This window comes from Ursus arctos, chromosome X (assembly GCF_023065955.2).
Source record: "Ursus arctos isolate Adak ecotype North America chromosome X, UrsArc2.0, whole genome shotgun sequence".
In the NCBI taxonomy this organism is placed as follows: Eukaryota; Metazoa; Chordata; class Mammalia; order Carnivora; family Ursidae; genus Ursus; species Ursus arctos.
The window spans coordinates 6,140,461-6,160,398 of NC_079873.1; the positions used below are offsets into that span (position 1 = coordinate 6,140,461).

The 19,938-nt window shown below is 42.7% G+C and overlaps 1 long non-coding RNA gene across 1 annotated transcript in view; it reads right to left on the reverse strand.

The window, feature by feature from the left end:
- LOC130543313 (uncharacterized) overlaps positions 1 to 19,938 on the reverse strand; it is a 176,008-nt gene that overhangs the window by 43,219 nt on the left and 112,851 nt on the right. Inside the window, exon 4 of the long non-coding RNA XR_008958564.1 lies at positions 17,151 to 17,270. This is a non-coding gene — a long non-coding RNA (uncharacterized LOC130543313). The remainder of the gene's footprint in view (positions 1 to 17,150; positions 17,271 to 19,938) is intronic.

Here is a 19,938-nt window from a genome sequence, read left to right on the forward strand (position 1 = left end):
AGGCCATCAGGCCTCCCAGGAGCCAGGGCATAAATGGAATCCAGATTTTCTACCTTCCATACAGCGCTGCTTGCAACCCACTGCAATTTAACTTACGTAAAACCGCTACTGAGAGGACAGATTTGAATGGGGCTGGAGAGGTAATTCCATTTTTGTTTTCCATTTGTTTTAATATTGCAAAGCCAAAAATAATTTCAATGGGTTGGATAAAACCTGTGGAGGTTTTAGGAACAAGACTGTCACTCTAGAGTTAGCTCCTAATTCTCTGGAATAACGTAAAAAACTGCCTTCTGTTGTTTTGAAAAGGTCAAACAGAACTAAAGTACATATGGGAAAAGCACTGTGTTTAAACGCTTTAAGTGACTGCACTTCATTCTATTAAACTCCAAATAGGTAGGAATTCAGCCCCCAGTGAGCTCTGTTTTAAACTGAAAGATTTCTCTTTGTGTTATTTACCCCACTGTTCCAAGTGGCATAAGCCTTCCCTGTGCATGGATAAGCGCCCAGCCAACCAAAGAGTCTGACATAATAAGGAAGAAATCACCTCGGGAGCTGTTTGTCTTTCATTGAAGTCTCTTGGCCGCTGGTTATCACACTGCAGATATTTCCTGGAGCCAAAAATTATTGCATTTCAAAAAGATTTTTTAAATCACTATTCTTCTCAGTTGTGGCATTCCTAGGTTCTCTAGATGCATTTAATTTTTAAAAGTAAATTTCAATAAACCATTTATTTATTAAAAAAAGAAATGCACTTTCTGACTTTCTGCTACTTATCTGTGGCACAAGAGAAATGAACCGGCTGATCTCTTTGGCCCCTTCTCTTTCAGACCAGGTGCGATGAGGTACTCTTACTGATTATATTCACCTAGATACACAAAAGCAAGACTGGCACTGCCCCAGGTAAGGAATCAAGGTGGTACAACCAAGTACATATGCTACACATGCTATTTTACCATGTTCTATGAGCTCAATTGTTTGCTGAGGCTGGTACTTTATACAAACAAGATGTACAGCTGGTCCTCATTCCTAAGGAGTGAAGAGTCGATCTGGAAAAGGTAACACTGAAATGCACCAAAGTAAGGAACAATTACCTTTCAGATACAGAACATACATGGTGGAAAATAAATTCTCAGCAACTTAGATTTATTTGTTCTGCTAGCAAGAAGTGCTCCATAAAAAATTTGATCGGGTCCAAAAGAAAGAAAAACTGCAACTTCAAAGCTTTCCAGAGTTGTTTGTGGTGCTAAGGTACACAGAGCATGATGACGTTTTATTTAGGATGCTGGCCAATGGGTGTTTTTGGTTATCCATATGTGTGCCCAACCTGACTAAGAGGAAGAGACTGGGGGATTACTCTGCTCCATATGCTGAAGCAACAAACATTCAGGGCTTGGCGGGTGAGGTAAAGTATGTCCATACTGTATTCCTTTTCTACTGCAGTGTAACAAGTTACTACAAAAAAAGTGACTCAAAACAATATAAGCTCGTTATCTTACAGTTTCCATGGATCAAGAGTACAGACACAGCTGACCTGAGTTCTGGGCTCAGGGTTTTACCAGGCCACATCCAAGGTGTGAGCTGGGCTGTGGTCTCATCTGAGGCTCAGGCTGTTGGCAGGATTCAGTTCCTTGTGGTGGCAGGACTGAGGTTCCATTCTCATGCTGGCTGTCAGCTGGTGGCCACTCAAAGATCCTAGAAACTGCCCGCAATTTCTTGCTACATGGCCCTCCACAAGCCCCACCTCACACTTTCAATCATTCTGACTTCAGCGAAGGTTCAATTCCATTTAAGCTATCACCTGATTAGGTCAGGCCCACCACGACAGTCTCCATTTTAACTCAATGTCAACAGATTAGTAGCCAAATTGTAGAAGTGATACCCCATCATACCCATGGTTCTGCTCACACTCCAACAGAGGCTATCACAAGGTGGCTGCACAGCAGGGTAGCAGAATATTGGGGGCCATCTTGGAATTCTGCCTAGCATGCATATGGGGGCCCTGGGTGAGGGGAACATAAGGGCAAGGAAGAATTACATGCATAGGCCCATTTCTGTTCAGGAGAGTAAAACAGCTCCCCATAGTTAATAGGAAATTGTGAGTAATGAGGACAGAATCTGTATAAAAGGGGTGGGATCAACTTTTGTACAAACTTGAAGCCAGGCAGGAATTGGATGTAATGCCATGAGCTTCAGGAATTCATCCACCAGCCTGGTGCTATTCAAAATAGGGCCCATCAGCTGGACCAACAACACCACCTAAGACTTGCAGGAGACAAATTCTCAGGCCCACCCCAGACCTACTGAACTACAATTTCTGGGGGTAGTGCTCAACAATCTGTTTTAACAAGTTCTCTGGGTAACTCGGGTGTTCGCTCAAGCTCACGAAACACCGTGTTAGCTAACGTTGTATGTCTGGGGTTTTTCCTACAATGATGAAGAGTCTACAAAGCACTCCCAGTGATTTGACTAAAAGAGTTCTGTAACATCTAAAAGAGATCAATACTTTCCAAATACACAAAGATCAGAAAGTCAAGGTTACAGATGAATGGACCCCTAAACAAATATGTTCAGACCCAGGGGAGAGGGCCTATGCTTTATCCTTCTGAGCAGCTGAATGCTCTCACACATATCAACAGGACGTCTGCTACTAACAAGGAACTCTCAAGGAAGCTGTATATTAATTATTTTCTTAGCATCAGCACAGCCAATGGAGAAAAGACACTCTTGGTCATTCTGATGATTTAAGAACAGAAGGTCAGCTACTCATCTAATGAACTGTATGTAAGTGTATCCTGATTCTGATCCCTAAGTACCATTCACCTGGAAAATCCCTGACGCTGGGACTGCATGGACACACAACAGTCATGTGAAAGTCTCACAGGGCAGGAGCCCAAGTTAGAAGCACTTGACTGGTAGTTAGAAGTCAGGGCACTGGCATCTCACAAACCTGGCCTGGAATCCCAGCTCTGCCACCGGTCACCCTCTGTAAGTCTCTCAGCTCTTCCCCTCTACACAAAGGGGACAATACCAGCACCCTCCTTAGTGAGGATTAAATAATTCAGGCACCACTCAGCAATAAGACAACCCAATTAAATATGTCCGAAGGATCTGAATGAGTATTTCTCCAGTGAAGATACACACATGGTCAACAAACACATGGAAGGACGCTCAACATCATTAGTCACGAGGGAACTACCAACCAGAACCACAATGAGCTAGCACTTCATATCTACTGAAATGCCTATAATTAAACAACACATGAGAACTAGTGTTGATGAAGATGTGGAGAAACTGGAACCCTCATACAGAGTTGACGGGAACAGTTTCACAGTTCCACAAAAGGTTAGGCAGAATACCATACATATTCTGTTATAGACCAAGGTACATACTCAAGGGAATGGAAAAGAAATGTCCGCACAAAACTTCGTGTATGGATATTCACAGAAGCGTTACTTGTAATAGCCAAAACATGGAAACAACCCAAATGTCCATTAGCTAGCTGATAAGTAGATAAACAAAATGAGGTCTATTCATGCAACAGAATATAATTCAGCTATAAAAAAGAATAAAGTAGTGGTACTCACTATAACATGGATGAACCCTGAAAACAGAACACTAAGTGAAGGAAACCAGTCACAATAGGGCACGTGGGTGTTGCAGTCGTTAAGCGTCTGCCTTCGGCTCAGGGCGTGATCCCAGCGTCCTGGGATTGAGCCCCACATCAGGCTCCCTGCTCTGCTGGGAGCCTGCTTCTTCCTCTCCCACTCCCCTGCCTGTGTTCCCTCTCTCACTGGCTGTCTCTCTCTCTCTATCAAACAAATAAATAAAATCTTTAAAAAAAAAAAAAAAAGATTGTCTATTTCTTCTTGTTTCAGTCTTGGTAGTTTTAAAATTTCCAGGAATGCACCCATTTCTTCCAGATTGCCTAATTTGTTGGCATATAGCTGCTGGTAATAAGTTCTAATAATTGTCTCAATTTCCTTGACTGTAATAAGAGATAAAGTCACTCTAGGGGCGCCTGGGCGGCTCAGTCATTAAGCGTCTGCCTTCGGCTCAGGGCGTGATCCCAGCGTTGTGGGATCGAGCCCCACATCAGGCTCCTCCGCTAGGAGCCTGTTTCTTCCTCTCCCACTCCCCCTGCTTGTGTTCCCTCTCTCACTGGCTGTCTCTGTCAAATAAATAAATAAAATCTTTAAAAAAAAAAAAAAAAGGAAACCAGTCACAAAAGACCACGTAATTATATGTTTCCATTGTAATAAATGTCCACAATAGGCAAATCCATAGAGAAAGACAGTCCATTAGTGACTGCCAGGAGCTGAGAGAAAAGGAGAATGAAAGCGACTTACAATGTAAATATTCTGGAATTAGATTGTGGTAACTGTTGCAATACCTTTTCACTGTACTAAGACCCACTGAATTATACCTTTTAAAGAAGCAACTCTTACAGTATGTAAATTGTATCTCAATTTTTTAAATAAAAAAAAATCCGCAGAGATAGACCTTATCAGCGCCACTAGCACATAGACAATGAATAAAAGCTATCTTAGCAAGCTAACAAGACTGGTAAGAATGTAAAATGATGCAGTCACTGTGAAAAACAGTATGGGGGCGCCTCAAAAAATTAAACCTAGAAATACCACTGATCTAGCAATTTCACTTGGGGGCACATCCCGAAAGGAACTGAAATCAGGGTCTCAAGTAGACATACATAAAGTGCAACAGTGGAAGCCATCCAAATGTCCATCAACAGATGAACGGACAAATACGGTCCATCCACACAGCGGAATACAGTGCAGCCTGAAAAAGGAAGGAAATCCTGACACCTGCTACGACATGGCTGAAGCTTGAGGAGCCAGTCACAGAAGGACGAGTCCTGTATGATTCCACTTACTGCAATACCTAGAGTAGCCAAATTCACAGAGACAGAAGGTTAGAATTATGGGTGCCAGGGATAGGGGATGGGAATGGGGAGTTTCCACTTGGGAGGATAAAGACGTTCTGGAGATGATGGTGATGACAGTTGCACACAATGTGAATGTATTTAATGCCACAGAACTGCACACTTCAAAATGGTTAAAATGGCTAATTTTATGTTATATGTAATCACCATTTTTTAAAATTAAAAATAGAGGTAAACACAGTATTGTGGATGAAGGCTATAAAATAATGTCTTTTCCAAATTCCCAATAATGAAGTAATAGCAAAATACCATTATGTTTGTCTTTTAAAAAAAATAGTCAGAAATGACACATCCCATCACTGCAGTGGGCCCAGGACCACAACGCACTCACATGAACATCAGTGAGTGTCTCCAGGATTGGGGAGGCAAAGCTGAGGGGTCCTTTTCGGGACTCACTGATGATCTCTGCTTGCTGGGGAGCAAATCATATGCCATCTTAGCTCTGAAATGTTTGCATACCAGCTTTTCCAAGGCAGCCATCTGGGCTGTGTGCCCTGAAGAGATGTCTCAGGTATCTTTGGAGCTGAATGAATCAAACTAAACCCAGAAGCAATCATCTCACAGGGGGTGCTTTTCAGAGAACAAGTGGCCACCTGTATGCCAGATACCACATTTTGAAAGGCTAGAAAGAGCTGTCCAATTTAGGGTTAATGAAGTCTTTGAAAAGATAACTATACATTGTCAAGACGCTAGGTCTTTTCATAATAAGTACAAGCCTAGAATGAGTAGTGATTTTTTTTCATTGACATGTTTATCTGGTTGTCCTGCGAATAGTTTTTACTCTTCATCAAAGAATTTCAAAAACTGCTATGCATGCAGAACAAAATAATGATAATAATCATTTAAAGTATTCAGAAAAATCCTAATATGCCCAAGAGAAAATATAATTATATGAGTTCTGCTCTACTATTGTTAGTTTGATTTCACCAGACGCATAATACCTCTTTGGTTTGATTTAATACCTCATCTCATATCCCAAGAGAAATCTGTGTAGGGGAAAAAACCTCATGATGCATACCTGCTGTTTATTATTACAATTTCTCATAAAAGTTGAGTGTTTGCACTATTAGCTTCACAAATGGAGTGAAAAGACCAATAAATGTTGAATATGTCTCTAGAAGATAATACAGACATGGTGAAAAATCACTTTTTAAATCTTCACACCCAAAGTATGTGTTTCAAATTTTTTTCATTAAGTAAAATTTCTGCATCAAATGGATTCAGTCCAATAAAATATGACTTAACTTCTAGTTAAATATTTAAAATTCAATCCATGCATTTTTATCTGCCCTTTCCCAAAGCTTATTAAAATGAGAATAAAGGGGAAAAAATAAAACATTTTTAAAAACAAGAATAAAGAAATTTGAAAATAAGGTATGATTTCATGCATATATGGAATTTAAGAAACAAAACAAATGAACAAAGGGGAAAAAGTAAGACAAACCAAGCACCAGACTCTTGACTCTAGAGAACACACTGATGGTGACCAGAGGGGAGGTGATGGGGGGGTGGGGGAAATAGGTGATGGGAATGAAGGAGGGCACTTGTTATGAGGAGCATCAGGTGATGTATGGAAATGTTGAATCACTATATTGCACCCCTGAAACTAATATAATACTATACGTTAACGATACCAGAATTTATTTTTTTTTTTTAAAGATTTTATTTATTTATTCAACAGAGACAGAGACAGCCAGTGAGATAGGGAACACAAGCAGGGGGAGTGGGAGACGAAGAAGCAGGCTCATAGTGGAGGAGCCTGATGTGGGGCTCGATCCCAGAACGCCAGGATCACGCCCTGAGCCGAAGGCAGACGTTCAACCGCTGTGCCACCCAGGCGCCCCTCGATACCAGAATTTAAATTAAAAACATTAAAGAAAGAAATAAACAACCAGTCACAAGGATTTAAAGAAGAGAAGAGACAACAGAGAAAACAGATGCCAACAAAGGTTTTGAAGCTGGAATGCAGACATGAGCACTTAACAGGGCTGACTAAGGTGAAGCCAGAGCTGTGGAAGGGCAGGGGCCAGGAATGATCAAGCCAGTTCCTACATCATAATCCCAGAAAGGTCCAGAGATGAGAGGTGCCAGGTATCAGGAGGGAGGTGTGGGGCTGAAACCAGGGGTGAGGTCAGTTGTACGTCAGTCTAGAAAGATGGGTCTGGGTGCAAGAGTGGTTCAGTTGGTTAAGCATCTGACCCTTGATCTCAGCTTGGGTCTTGATCTCAGGGTCGTGAGTTCAAGCCCTGCATTAGGCTCACCGCCCAGTATGAGGGGGGAAAAAAAGGCAAGATCATCTCAAAGTCAACATGTTCAAAACCAAAACCCACTCTCTCAATATCAGCTGCCTTCCAGCCTGTAACTACCACACCTCTATCCTTTTGACCACCAGGCTCCAAAATCTTCAGTTATCTATGGTATATTCCTCTCCATTTGCCAAGTCCACAGAGCCATAGTCTTGTTGATTTTTTTCCATGAAAGGTTTCCAGGCCTGTGGTAGCCAGTCTCTAAGATTGCCCCCAGTAGTCTTCCGGGTAGTCACACCCGAGTGCCTCCCCTTTCTACATTAAATCGCAACTGACTTGACTGATCAACTCAATACTGCAGAAGTGCTCCAAAGCCAGCTCAGATTTCACTTGGATCTCATTAACTGCATTTTCTGGAGGTAGCCAGCCACATGTCATGACAACACACTCAAGCATCCACATGGAGATCCTATCTAAAAAGGAACCAATTTCCCAACACCAAGTTGTAAGCAAGTCATCTTGGAAATGGATTTCTCAGCCCCAGTTGAGCCTTTGGATGAGTGCAACCCCAGCTAACATTGGTCATTACCCTCTCCTGTTTCTATCCTGACTCTGAATATCCTACTAGACCAGCATCAGCCATGAGTTGGCTCAAGTTTTGTTCTGTTTTTTTATTTTAACTTGTCATTTTGACATAATTATATCATCACAAAAAGTTACAAAATAGGGGCGCCTGGATGGCGCAGTCGTTAAGTGTATGCCTTCGGCTCAGGGTGAGATCCTAATGTTCTGAGATCAAGTCCCCCATCAGGCTCCTCTGCTGGGAGCCCGCTTCCTCCTCTCCCACTCCCCCTGCTTGTGTTCCCTCTCTCACTGGCTGTCTCTCTCTCTGTCAAATAAATAAATAAAATCTTAAAAAAAAAAAAAAAGTTACAAAATAGTTGATAGAGTCCTGCGTACATTTTAGCCCCAATGGTGACATCTTACATAATTACAGTATAATATCAAAACAGGACATGAATAAAGCGAAAGGGAAAATTATCTCTTTTTACCTAAGCCTGACTTCGTAGCTATGCAAATGTTGGCAAGTTACCTGTTAGCTCTGAAACTCAGTTTCTCATCTCTAAAATGGGGATAATAGCTCCTGTTTCAGAGCTTAGTGGAAGAACTGAGATCGTATTCCTAAAACATCTACAACAGTACTTGGTTTGGCGCAGAGAATTCAATGAGTGGCAGCTGTTATAATTATTTTGTAGGTTTCACAATAAAAACAAATAGTTCTCAACTCATATATACTGATTGTCCCTTTCTCTATGAGATCAGCAGAAATAACACTGGATTTTTCTTTAAAAAGTTCCACAAGCCTTGACATCATAGAGACCTCAAGGATAAAGAAAACATACTTCAGGCACACAGGAAGAAAAGATAAATAACCTACCAAATAGAAAGAAAAAAACAAGTTACGTATTTCTCTGTAGCAACAACGAAAGCCAGACAATAATGGAGCAATGACAAGGATGTTTTGAAGGAAAGAATGTGAGACCCACACAAAATCTAGCCACGATACCACTCAAGCAAAGAGGCAATAGAGATATTCTCCAGCATAAAAGAGCTCAGACAACACAGAACCCTTGAGCCCTTTTGATAAAACTGCTTAAAGATGAAATGCAGACAAATAAGAGACAAAATTAAAGCCTGAAGAATGGAGGATCTCCGGCCAAACAACGGACAGTGAGCAGAGGATCCATTTAAGTAGAACTAATACCAAGCAATTGTGAGAAGCATGGTCACAGAGCATAATGTAACTGTTATATAAACTATCACAGCATGAAAATAATATAATAATGAGGACAATCAGATGGGGAAATAGGAAGAAATGTGAAATCACCAATGTCTTCAAATTTCATAGCAAGGAGTCAATCAAAATTATCTAGAACTGAAAACTGTAATTCAAAGACACAGAATGTCTCCAACTGCTTAATATTATTCATAATCTACTTCCTTAACCTCAGATCAATCTTTTAGGATCTAATATCTCTCTCAGGGAAAGAAAAAAAATACATCTATTTGAAGTTTAGTGCTTTCCCTGGTTCCAAATCAGTTTCATTTCTTCTTGTTAATCAAGGGAAATTAATTTTAATACTTTCACAAAATTGCATGAATAGTACACACGAAACTGCAAACACATTTTGGTGTAACTACCTGTCCATCTTCAGTCCTTCTTTCTGGAGGTGTGCAAAATGATAGCTACCCAAGGGGGATGATGTTTACCTCTAGCTGGTGGGGATTCTGGGTAGATTTTTATTTTAGTCTTCTGTCCGTTTCTGTATTAATCTAACAAGGATGTTGTATTCTTTTAATACAAGGAATAAACTCATGACTCGGTCTCTCTTGCAGACTTTTCTATTTTTGTTCTAGGTACTGCTCAAATGACATAAACTAGAAAGAAAGGTTGGCTTTGATAGGATTTATTCATGCTGGCTATCAGCTAGTAAAATCTAGCCAGCTTGCCTCTTGCTGCATATAAACATGGCCATAGATGCTGCATCAGCATCATACTGGAGTACGGAAGGAAAAGTCCTCAGCGCCTGGTTTGAGTGTGGGTTTTGTTTTCACTAATTGAAAGCCTCCTTCAGCGTCTCTATGAGCACATTTGCTTCTACAGATATTTGTACTGTACCCCAGAAAAGTTTAATTCTGAGATCCTAAATGAATCCAGTTTCCTGCCTTTTGTGCTTCTACGCAAAAATCCTATTCTCTCCGAAACTTATAGCAAATAAATAGTCTTTTTCTGGTAAATTCTTGGTTAACTTTCATACGAACAACAACAACAAAAATCTCTACTTTTGGCAAGTTCTGCAAGATGCCCAGCGCTTGTCAATAAAATTCAATTTCAATTTATATCTGTTATCAACAAACCTGAAATGTTCCTTCGATGTGGCAGAAAGGGTGTATTTCGCACAAGCTGCTGAGTCACGGGTTCTATTTCTGTCAGGGTAAGCTATCCTGAAACAAGCTAGGAATGCTGACTTCCACAGGAACCAGAAAGGATGGCTCTGCGTGGCTGACAAATTCAGACCAACGTGCAGCACTTGGATTATAAGCCAGTGTGGTTCTGAAGAGACACCGAGCTAAAATAAAACCTAAAACTAGAGTTAATAATCGAAGTCTAGGGGCGCCTGGGTGGCACAGCGGTTGGGTGTCTGCCTTCGGCTCAGGGCGTGATCCCGGCGTTCCGGGATCAAGCCCCACATCAGGCTCTTCCGCTATGAGCCCGCTTCTTCCTCTCCCACTCCCCCTGCTTGTGTTCCCTCTCGCTGGCTGTCTATCTCTGTCAAATAAATAAATAAAATCTTTTAAAAAAATAAATAAATAATCGAAGTCTATGTGTTTCAGGCAATTCAGAATCCAGCCATGAGTGAAAACCCTCAGAAACTTGCTAAGAAGAGAGAGAAACCCAAATGCCTCTCCACTTTTAGTAGCTTAGCAGGAGTCTCAGCAGAAGGGCAGGGCGACGGGACGGAAGCCGTGCTTTCCGACAGGGCACTGTTATCGGGGGGCTCCCACTACTAGAGTCACCCCCGCCCCGATGCCTCGAAATCTGGAGAGTTGCAGTGTTGTGGAGTCCTACCCAGGTATACCTGGTCAGCACCGCCCAGCTAAGCAGCTGTCTGTAAAACAAGGAGCTTCAGGGACGGTGCCTCAGCGCGATGCCCAGTTGTGACCGTGGTTCCTCGTACGGCGTGACAGATATTCACGGCCACACATGGTGCTGCGTGTGTGTGCATGCATGCACGTGTGGATGCGTACTTGTGTGCTGTATCTAGGTCCCCTTTCTGATAACACTTGCTAAAATATGATTTATGTTTGAGCAAAAATTCAGGTTATTTCTGAATGCTTCATGAATCCCTCAAGAAGAATCTGATTAAGAAAGTTAAAAAAAAGGGGGGCCTGGGTGGCGCAGGCGTTAAGCGTCTGCCTTCGGCTCAGGGCGTGATCCCGGCGTTCTGGGATCGAGCCCCACGTCAGGCTCTTCTGCTGGGAGCCTGCTTCTTCCTCTCCCCCTCCCCCTGCTTGTGTTCCTTCTCTCGCTGGCTGTCTCTCTTTGTCAAATAAATAAATAAAATCTTTAAAAAAAAAAAAGAAAGTTTAAAAAAAAAAAAAACTACTTCATTATAAGGCACTTCATGCCCAGTGCCCCCTCCAAAATTCCACAATGACCGTGTTAACTCACACTTAATGTATTTTGTAGGGGGTTGGGAGAGAGGCTTTTGTTTAATCTAGACTCAAAACACATCTCTGATGGGCCAGTATGTGACGATAATAGCTTTGCCCGTACATGCGTGTGTCTTGGGCACATCAGCCCTCAGGTACACCTGAGAAGCAAGCAGAATTTATCTTTCATCCTCTTTCTCATGTCCTCCTCTAGTTCCAGGGACCCATCTCTCATAGCCCTCAAGAATCCATGTCCTCAGGCTTTCTTATTCCCCAGTGGAAACCTTACCTCAGGGAAGAATTTGAAAACTGCATTCATACGAAGCTCTGAATGCCAGTTAGCTAACTATTTCCAGGAACGGGTTGCACACACATCCATCTTCTCTATTAAAGCAGTGAGATTTTTTTAAGTGCCCAGGAGAGGCTTTTGCACTGAGCAAGCTGCTCAGAATAAGGTTGTGAAATTAGAACGGAATTCCCTCCCCTGGGGAGTATTCACATTCTAGCAGAGATTAAAGCCCCAAGCCTAGGGAATGAAACCCTAATGGAGGAACATCAACTGGCAGGCAGAGGAAGCAGTTCTGAGGCCTTTTCAAAAGTGGATTTTCTGTAGTTCTCCAAAAATGCTACCCAGGTGGCCACCTTCCTCCTGGGGCTGTCCTGACAGATCCATTAGGCCAAGTTGCAAGCAATCCAGTTTATCCTTTGATCCACAGCCGTGCTTCCCAAAATTCATGTGTTCTGCAGGTGTCAAAGGGTATTACCCCTGGATAAAGGGATCTGTGGTCAGATAATTCTGGCAGACACAAACAAAATTAAGTGGGTGTCTCTACTAACAACTTTCTGAGTGTTAAAAAGGCTCAGGTGCATTTCAGAGCTTCAAGACAAGAATGTGTTCCTTGACGCTTCTCAAAATTAATCTCTCAGCTCTAAGCTTTGCAACACAGATCTTAGGCAATAGTTCTACCACTCAGATACCCAGTGGACACAGGAGTGGTCTTGGGGACCCTGGCAGGCATGGAGCTCATGGCACTCATCTCCCTTCAAGAGAAGCTGCTGCTAGGAGCACAGGCGAGTGGTATCATCCAGATACCGCACCTGGATTCAGCTAAATAGCACACAACAAAGTGCTACAGGCTGAGTGGCTTATAATCAACTGACATTTATGTTCACAGTTGCAGAGACTGAAGAGTCTAAGCTGAAAGCATCAGCAGACGATTGAGGGGGGCCACTTCCCGGTCCTCCCTGTATCCTTACATGGTGGAAGTGATGACAAAGCCATCTGGGACCTCTTTGGTAAGGACACTAATATCATTCCTGATGGCTCCACCTTCATGACATAATCACCTCCCAGAGGCCCCACCTCCTAATCCCAACACACTGGGGACTCATTTCAACCCAGCAATTTTGAGGGACTCTCAACAGCCTGGTTAAAATATTCTTAGATCAGGGCGTCTGGGTGGCTCAATCTGTTGAACATCTGCCTTCGGCTCAGGTCACGATCTCAGGGTCCTGGGATGGAACCCCGTGTCGGGCTCCCTACTCAGCGGAGAGTCTGCTTCTCCCTCTCCCTCTGCACCCCCCCCCCCACTGGTCATTCTCACACACTCTGCTCTCTCTCACTCTAATAAATAAATAATCTAAAAAAAATTATTTTTCTTAGATCGACAGTAGGCACAAGCTCTTCTTACACAATCCTTCTTTTCTTCTCTTATCATAAGAGTCACACCTGCATCTCCATCTGAAGGCTCTCCCTACCTTCTGCGGCACCCTATCCCCTCCTCCGTCACTAGCACTACAGCTCCCAAGAGACATGTCCACCCAGAATCTGTGAATGTGACTTTATCTGGAAAAAGGGGGTCTTTGCAGGATCTTGAGGTTATTATTAAGGATCTTGAGATGTTATTAAGGATTTTGAGATGAGATCCCCGTAGATTTGGGATGACTGGTCTCCTTATAAGAAGGGCCGAGCACGGAGAGACACAGAGAAGGCATGAGAAGACAGAGGCAGGGACTGTGGTGACGCTGCCACAGCTGGATTGGCCTGCAGCTGGAAGAAGCAAGGAAGCGTGTTTCCCTTCGAGCCTGTGAAGCAGGCACAACCTGCTGAGACCTGGTCCCAGGCCTCTGCTCTTCAGAACCGAGAGAGAAGAATTTACGCTGTCTAAGCCACGAGTTTGCAGTCATTCATTACCGTAACCCCAGGGAATGAACACAGACATGTCCTCCAACAACATCCTGCATGTCCAAGCCTATTTTGGTACCCGTTTCTTGAAGGACCTGCACTGAGATAGGAACGTCTTAAAATTCAAAGTCGGGGTGCCTGGGTGGCTCCGTCCGTTGAGCCTCTGACTCTTGGTTTTGGCTCACGATGTGATCTCAGCATCATGAGAGCAAACCCCACATCAGGCTCTGAGCTCCACACTGAGTCTCCTTAACACTCTCTCTCCCTCTGCCCCTCCCCACGAATCTCTCAAATAAATAAATAAATCTTTTTTTTTTTAAGTCAGTCTTGGGCCTTGGTCCCCTACACTTGCATTAAGATTCTGATTTATCAGGGCACCTGGGTGGCTCAGTCAGTTAAGTGTCCAACACTTGGTTTGAGCTCATGTCATGATCTCAAGGTCGTGGGATGGAGCTCCATGCTCAGTGCAGAGTCGGCTTGAGATTCTCTCTCTCCCTCTCCCACTACCCCTCCCCCTGGCTTGTGTCTCTCTCTCTCTGAAATAAACAAATAAAATCTTAAAAAAAAAAAAAAAAGATTCTGATTTACCTGGTCAGCTCTCCACAATAGTATTTCTCAGGTCTGGTTGCATATACTATTGCCTGGGGAAATTTTTTAACTTCCCAATGTCCAAACCACACATCAGACCAACTGAATGAGAATATCTCGAGGTATCAGTATTCTTGGAGGCTCTCCAGATACAGCCAGGTTAGACAAGTGCTTCTCTACAGAAGTTATTCTCAAATCTGAGCATGCAAGGGAACCATCTGGAGGGCTTGTCAGAACACAGACTGCTGAGAAGTGCGAGTGAGTAGGTCTGGGGACCGAGAACTTGCATTTCTGACAAGTCCCCCAGCTGCTACTTACATGGTGTTCCCAAGAGAACGCACCCTGAGAATCACTGAGCTAGAGGAAGACCCTGACCACACATTCCCCTAAAGAATTCCTGGGATCCCTTCTAGCCTTCCAGAATACCAAAATGTTATAGCTGGAAGAGGTTCCAAGTATCTCTCATCGTACAGATGGGAAAACTGCAACACAGAGAGGTAAAGGGGCAACCTCCCCTCTGCACTACCACCCCCTCTCCCCCAGTATAGACTAAATGTGCATATGCCCTCAAATTCCCATGCTGAAGCTTAATCCACAATGTGAGGGTATTAGGAGGTTGGGCCTTTGGGAGGACGCCGCAAGGAGACAACTGTCTGTGAAGCAGGAAGTAGGACCTCTCCAAACACAGAATCTCCTGGCACCTTGATCTTGGACTTCCAGTCTCCAGAACGGTGGGAAATAAGTGTCTGTTGCTTATAAGCCACACAGTCTAGAATATTCTATTACAGCAGCCTGAATGGAGTAAAACACCTTCCACCCCCTCGAAATTGATCCAGACCATAGATCTGGGTTTTGAGCCACACAGCTGGCTGATTAACTGCCATGGACTCTGCCCACAGAGCTTGTTTGACTTTCTGGTTTCTTCTCAACACGGCCCCACAAAATATAGCTGGGATCAACTGCCAAGACAAAACCCTCACAACGTGCAACGATGCAAAGCGACGAGTCCAGCCTCCCAGCGGAGGTGATGCTGAGGGCGTACAGCACATCGCAGCAGGCGTGGAGGTGAGTGAATGGGTTATCACTGCGGAGGACTGTCCTGTTTCACTTAAAATAGAACTTGTCACCCTCCAGCTCAGTTTTCTGCCGCCCTCATACATCAACTGAGAAAATTAAGCAAAGATTTCCTACCTTTTTTTAACGTATAGATTCTTTTAAAGGGCAAAAAATTGTCCAAAGTCTAATCTAAAGATAGTGCGAATAGATGAGGGCAAGATGTAAATGAATTCCTGTTCCCCTGAAGTCCTGGGGGTGGGAATCCTTTAATCCTGAGCAATTCCTACTCAGAAACACAAGCTGTAATGACTTTGTCTATGTCTATTGGTCCTAAAGGTGCTGCATCTTTTCCAGTAAAAACACTAGTCTTGGATCTCAGGGGTGCTGCAGCTTGCTCTGCCCAATACCAAAACACGTCTCTAACATGGGCTTGACTTTTTGGGGAGGAACGGGGGAAAGCCTGTAGAGCACAGTCGAATGCACAAAATACGGAAAGACAATCTGCCTAGCTCTAAACTGGACTGTCCAGGCATTTTAGTATTATCTCTACTGTTCCACTGAAACTAAAGACACACGAGAAAGACACATGTAGGGAAAACAAGGCCTAGGAAACACCATGTCCAACACCCCTCATGAGCAGCTCATGATTATCACCCTGTAGAGTCGTGTCTGGGAGCTTGGGAGGTTAAGGAGGCAAGCTGTTTTGTTTCACAAGGAATAACGTGAAGGACTGAGGAAAGCAAAGAGCTCTTTTATCATGTAATATAAATCCTTATGACTAATTTACTAGCGTTGTAATCTCCAAGGAGCAAATCTGTATACTTGGTGAAATCTGTTACCATCAAAACTGCCACAAATCAACCACTGATAGATGTCTTCGTAACGAGAGAGAAGCAGCGATGGGAGGCAATTCCCACACTTCCTGCAAAGATGGCACAAATGAGTGAAGAGTCAGTCGGTGCCCTGCCCTTTGCATCCGTACTGTGTTCTCCTGGGCAGAGCCAGCAGGGACAATATCCTGAGAAGTTCTTTTGAATGCCTCTAGGAACTTTCTCAGGCAAAGTGCGTAGAATATCTCCAGGCACCTGTGAGAAGTCAGCAAGCACTCACACACGCCCATTTTTTCAGGTACAAGAGGAAAGGAATGCATGTCCTGGGCAGAAAGGCAGCAACTCAGAACAAGTTTACCTGAGGAGGCAGGGAGGCGGATGGGGAAGGGCAATAATCACGACAGTCCCCATTTATTAAGCCACACAGCACGCAAAGCACACCCAGTGAACTGTCTCACGGATCCCTCTAGCGACCCTACAACTTACAGCCTACCACGATTTCCATGTTTCAGTCGAGAAAATTAATGCACAAAAAAATTAAACAGTCTGCCCCAGGCCACATGGACTGCTGGTAAATTACAAAATCCAAATGAATACTCAGTTTGATCTGATTCCATAATCCACAGCCTTGACTACAAGAGTCCAAAGCCAGCTGCTCCTTCCCTACCCCACTCTCACCCTTATTCCCAAAAGGATTTAAGGCAACTCTTTAATGAAACTCTTTAAAGAAACATTTTTTTTAATTCAAAAAAAAAAAAAAAAAAACATGAAAACTGAGGAAAATGGAGTAGAGGAAAAAAAATAATCAAATGTGTATTTGTACCCATGGCCAGGAAGCTACACCCTTGAATTTGGGATCTCTTCATAATTTTATCCTCAAGGTTAAACATGTGTTTAAATAACGTCTAGACTTCAAGTAACTGGAAGATGGAAGTACTTCGTGTGTTATGAAATGAACCTCATGCAATTCATTTCCACTGGGAAGATGAAAAAGATAGTTCCACTTAATGGCCATTAATATTTGAAATAAAGGCAGACACCTTTAAAAAAGTTTTAAAAAAAGCAATTACCTTTGGGAATCAAAGCAGAAATACCGTATTTCTTCATCTTTCTTGCTTGCTTCACATACTGTAGATGGCCTCTAGCCAAGGACGGAGGTAAAGACTTCCATTTTCATACACGACACAGTCCTGGAAATGCATACCAAAGGTCAATATGCCAAAAGTGAACAAGTGAACAACAGTCCTACACAGCATATACAAGACAGCCTCTATTCTTCAGAGGTGAACTTATAATGTACATACAAGACAGCCTCTATTCTTCAGAGGTGAACTTATAATGTACTGTTAAACTTTATCCTTATAACACAATCTTCAGCAACATATTTTCAGTATGTTGTATGTGTTCACTAAATTGATTTTCTTTCATAACTGACCATATATTCCACCAGCCTAAGGCTGATGAGCATCTGATTGGGGTTAAACATTAGCTCATTCTGACATGCCTAATTACTCTCATTTTCGTTGCAATGTTGATGTTTATGTATCATGTTCACGAACCCTATGCCTCTTGCCATAGTACTACAACTTCCTTTTTTCTTTTCCATTTCCATTTACAGAGAAAAACAGAAGAATGCAATAAAACAGGAAAGCAAACACACCGAAACACACTTCTATGCCAAGAGAGCCGATGTGCTGAAAAGGAACCAACAGCAGCAACGGGTACCTCTCTGTTTTAACTAGAGACATCCCTTCCTCGGCTGATGTAAACAAAATGCAGTATCTAAAAGACAGTTCCAGAATGTCAAAGTATAATTAGCAAAAATACATGATGTTTAGGAATATCAAATCTATGAAAGTTGAGGACTACTTATAATATGATAATTACAACATCGACACAACAAGCATTACTTTCCTGATGCTGTAAGAAAGGAAATGATATAAAGAAAAGAAAACCAAGATTTAGACCTGTGAATGGAGAAAGCATTCCCTGGAAACATTTGCATTCAACAAACGAGTCGATCTGTACTACTGACATTTGGGGCAGATATTCTTTGCTGTGGGGGCTGCTGTCTGCACATTGTAGCCTTCAGCAACATCCCCGGTGTCTACCCACTAGAGGCCAGTGGCAACCCCCCCCCCCCAGTTGTGACATCCAAAAATCCCCAGACATAGTTGAATGTCTCTGTGGGTAGGGGGGTAAGGGAGGAGGCAAAGTCATCTGACCCAACCCTCCCCCCACTCAGTGAGATTCACAGACTTAGACGATCAGGGTCTTTCAAGATCAGAAAGAGCCTGCATCCACATGGTTTGTTTGGAAGGATTCAAGCACACAGAACCATAGCCCACTTTGCTTCTTTGCCTGTGCTGTGCACAAATAAGCCAGTATTCAGGGACACTGTAAGCCTACTCAAGCCATCCCTCCAGCCTGATATTTGCTGGAATTAGAACTACACCAATCCCAGACGCCCATGTTGATCATATGTGTCAAACTGTCAGTCTCTAGCAGTGATTTGTGAAATTGGAATTGTGTCATAAGTTAAAAGGACAATCCCCAAGTTTTGCTTAAATAGTCACTTAACAAATTAAGCGTTCTTTTAAAGTTCTTAAGATGCATTTACGAAAATTAGAAATCACCTAAATGGCAAGTAACAGAACAGTAATTAATTAAAACATGGTACATCCTTAAAGTGGAATCGTACATCACCATTAATTACCATATTTTTGAAGAATATATGATTACACAGGAAAATGCTGAGGAAACAGTGATGAACAAACTAAGTAGAATTTATAATTATATAAAATATATGTATATATCACGTTCAAAAATTACAAGCATAATGTTATCAGTCATTATCTCAAGGTGATAAGATTTTTGTTTTCATTTTCCTCCTTTTGTCTTTATTTTTTTAATGTCCTTCATTGAACAGTTAACTGTTTTGTAATTTAAAAGATCCAAACATTCTTAATTTATCCAAAATAAAAAATCGAAAGTTAATTTTACATGTGCCCCTTTTCTATAAAAGCCATCATGAGTGTTAAACTTATCAAATTATGGTTCTGCTCACAAAAAGTGGCTGCCAAATATGGCCACCATCATGCCTCTATTTGTACATCAGAACTAATTCCTTCTTCCCATACCAATGGAAAATCACAAGGCAACACTCTTCACCACGAGTATGGTGTCCCTTCCCAACTGTCTTCTCTTTGGCCATGTGGTGGCAAACCCTGGTATTGCTTTGTACATCTCCAATATTAATGTCTAAAATCAAAAGCCCAAAGGACAAAAATCACCACTCTAAAGTGAACTCATGAGTCAGAAAGGGTCTAAGACATGAGGAGCATTTTTAAAAGACACTGAGATGTATACTTGCAAGAGGGATGCCCTGAGGACTAGAGGAGAAGTGGAAGCTTGGTGAGGATGCTGGGGCCCAACTGGATGCATGCAACCACATCTCTCCTTACCTTCTGACCTCCAGGTAGGAGGAGGACTGCAGCTCATTGAAGGTCAACTCTAAATAAGGGCAGGGGTGTGTCGGAGGTGCATTTAAGGGGGTTCCAGCAGATGGCAGTAAAAGCTAAATCAGGCATGCAAATGAGCTCAGGTCCACCAGGCCAAGGGCGTGAAAGGAAGGTGAACAATCTCTTTGTCATTCTCCAAGAGTCATATTCTCACCTGTAAAGGCATCCATACACCTAAACCAGAATGATGGAAAACGTCTTGGAATGATGTGAATGGCAGCCTGGAATGAATTTCACGGCCACGGGCAACACCAGGAGATTCACTATGACTCCTTGTAAAAGGGGTGAGTTTGTAATAGGTCAGTAGTAACTACTGGTACTTTCACTATCACTTGGG